Here is a 3,605-nt window from a genome sequence, read left to right as displayed (position 1 = left end):
TAGGGAAAAGGCGGGAGAGAGAGGCCTGGGATAAAAGGGCTTGACTCCTCCTTTTGCAGGAGTTATATTTGGAGTTCTAGTTTGTTGTGAGTTTACCTAATAAAGCTGAGACTACATACCTGCTCGTGTCTCCTTCCACCGACTCCTACAAGAGTAGGTGAAGATCTCTGCTTTATAGGAAGTGAATCTAAACCACAGTGTGTAAACTGTGCTGTTCCACTGAAACAGGAAGCAGATCTGGAGCTGGAGAAATGAAGTTGGACCTGTTCGGACTTGAAATGAACTGTTGTGGAATTTCACTTCAAGGGAATTAGTGACCTCATAGTTTCATTATCCAAACTTAGTATACAAACCTTTGTGTTGCAGTACATAAATACTTCATTTCTTTTTATAGATTAAATCAGAATTACTTTGGAAAGCTAACATCAATAAAAGGACAAAACAAAAAGGAGCCGGGCATAGATTTAAAAAAACAAAAACTTATGAGAATGAGCTTTAAAAATGTGACTTTTTTTTTTTTTTTGAAGCAAACTGAATCTAGATACTGGCTGCAAATGGACCCAGTTTGCTGTGAGGCAATAAGCGTGCATTATTATTTTTGTAATAGCCTTTAGGTTAGCGTAGTGCTGTAGAAAATACTACATGAAATACCATGTTTCCAGTATCACTGTGGTGGAGTTGTGATGAAATGGTAACAATTCACTTTTAAATTCTATTTACTATTAAAAAATTTTTTTACTTTGTTTTCAGGTTTGATTCAGTGTGATAACAGGATCCTGTCAGCTGCAGGACACGGAGGAAAGCCTTTCACATTTACTAGGAGAAGAGCAGGTGAGGTCTGCACAGAGAGACGAGTTAAATCCATGAAGCAACCAAGAAGAACAACAGTGACGTGACAGGAACCAGCGTTCATACTGTTACTGCAATGATCTGGCAGCAACTGACAGTGTCCTTTATCCTAAAATAACTCGCCTTAATCAGCACACATGGGCAACAGGTGAGTGATGAGTAACCAGCGTGTGCACACACACACACACACACACACACACACACACACACACACACACACACACACACACACACAGGAGTACGAAGCAAAGAGCAGAAAGTGGAAAAAATTAAGAGGTCAGGAGGCCTCAGGGGCCCGGATATGCTGTCTCCTTGGATCACGGATATTACAGTGTGTGTGTGTGTGTGTGTGTGTGTGTGTGTGGGGGGGGGGGGGGGGGGGGGGGGTATTTATGTGATACCCTGCTGAATTTGTAAGTTTGTTCATGTCTAAAAAATTGAACAGTGTCTAATTTTTATGGTAGTTTTGTGTTAATAGAGAACAGAATATCAAGCAAAACAGGACTGAGTACTTGGTGGATAAATCCTTTGTTGGTAAGCTCAGCAGAAAAGTGTTTGCACACATCTCAGGAGGAACTTTGGCCCGCTCCTCTTTACAGAGTCTCTAAATCCTTTCAGTTTCTTGGCTGCTACTTGGAAACTTGAAGCTTCAGCTTCCTCCACAGATTTCCTAAAGGACTGAAGTTTGGAGACTGGCTCCACTCCACGACCTTAATGTGCTTCCTCTTCAGCCACTTCTTTTCCACATTGATGGTATGTTTTGGGTCATTGTCATATAAAACCCATCCATGACTCATCTTCAGTGTTCTGGCTGAGGGAAGGAGGTTCTTGTCCAAGACTTTACGGTACACGGCCTCATTCATTGGCCCCTCAATGCAGTGAAGTTGTATCCTGAGCAGAAAAACAGCTGCACAGCATCATGGTTCCACCTCTGTGCTTGTTTGTTGGTGTCCTTTGGGACACACTCAGCATTTCTCTTCCTCCAAACATGGCGAGTCGAGTTGATGACAGAGAGCTCAATTTTGGTTTCATCTGACCACACCTCCCAAACCTTCTCTGAATCATTCAGATATGTAGTGTGTTACCAGTTATGGTGACTGTGCTCCTAACTGTCATCAGATCATTAACAGGCTCCTCTTGTGTAGTTTTGGGTTGATCCACCATTTTTTTTTCACCTCATGAGGCAAAATCTTGCATGGAGCTCCAGACTGAGGGCTACAGATTGACTCATTTTATATTTCTTCCAGTTCAGAATTATCACACCAGCAGTTGTCCCCTTCTCACCAAGCATCTTGCTGATGGTCTTGTAGCTCATTTCAGCCCAGCGCACCTCTATAATCAGGTCCCTGGCAGCTCTTTGATCCTGCCCATGGTGGTGGAGATGCTGGAATGGAAGAAACTGAATCTGGGGACAGGTTTGCTTCATACACATAATGAGTTGTAATCAGGAGTATCTGTAAATGATTACCTGATTGATAAGTTTTATTTTTGTTTGTTTTAAGCCTGTCTTGTTCAGCAGCATTTGGAATCAGAATCATGATCTGAATGCACTGCTGTGCCAAACATATTTGCTTTTCCAAGAAAAGCGCTCAGAAGCCTTTGTTTTTCTTTTCTTTTCATTATCATTCACATGAGTACATGCATAACATAACAATGCCACAGCTGACAGTAAGGAAAAAAAGAGACAGAGGTGCCGTTTACACGAGACCGTTTTCATTTTGAAACGGTGTCGTTTTGATGCGTTTCGGCCTTCTGTTTACACGACAACAGAGTGAAAACGATGTGTTTCAGAAACGGGGTCCAGAGTGGAGCGTTTCAGAAACGCACCGGCTTGCGTTTTCGTGTAAACACTTGAAACCGGGGTGATTTGAAAACGCTCGACTCGCACATGCGCACTATGGTTGCGACGGCCAGTTTTTCGCGCACGCGCAAACTGATAAACAGTACTCGCGGATTCACGAGTGCTTCTTATGCTTTTCCTGTGTTTTTACAGTTTTGTAATTCAGCGTTGTGTGCAGCAGCGATCCAACCTCATCATCGGTCCACACAAAACCTCTCACATTGGCCGTTTTGTAAGTAATGAACAATTTGCCGCACTACCTACTGTGTCACTCCACGCATGCGCGTCTTGCGTAAACAAACTTTGCAAAGAGAAAACCAACGCCAACTTGTGGCCTGGCATGGGAACTACATCGTTTTCATCGTTTCACATGTCCTCGTGTAAACGCGGATCGTTTCTGAAACGCCATCGTGTAAACGAAAGGCTGAAACGCATCAAAACGACAGTGAAAACGGCTTCGTGTAAACGGCACCTGAAAGAAAAAAGGAAAAGAGGGAGAAAATATGGAAAAACAATAAAAGTACCACAAGTAGGAAAACACAATGGAAGATGGTTCACCATCTGCTGCACCTGTGAGAAAGCACGTGCTGTGTGTGTGTGTTCGTGTGTGTGTATTTTCTTTTCCTATATAAAACTTGTAAATTGATGTAAAATTTGAGTTGGGTGTATAAGCTTTTGCTTCTGCTTGTCTTGGTCTCACTTACTGATTGTTTGATGGGCATTTATTATGGATCATTTGTTTCTGTGTGGCTGAAACAAACATAAATTGAACTGAACTGATAACGAGAGTAAGAAGGCACAACACTGCCCCCCCCCCCCCCCCCCCCCCCCCCCCCCGAGCCAGAGGGAGACAGAGAAAGATCCAGGAGACCCGCACAATCCGCAGCACCCCAAGAGTACTGAAGACCCAAGGCCA

Source organism: Archocentrus centrarchus, chromosome 18, assembly GCF_007364275.1.
Source record: "Archocentrus centrarchus isolate MPI-CPG fArcCen1 chromosome 18, fArcCen1, whole genome shotgun sequence".
Classification (NCBI taxonomy): Eukaryota; Metazoa; Chordata; class Actinopteri; order Cichliformes; family Cichlidae; genus Archocentrus; species Archocentrus centrarchus.
The sequence above is the reverse complement of the archived record's forward strand: the minus strand, read 5'-3'. Positions refer to the sequence as shown.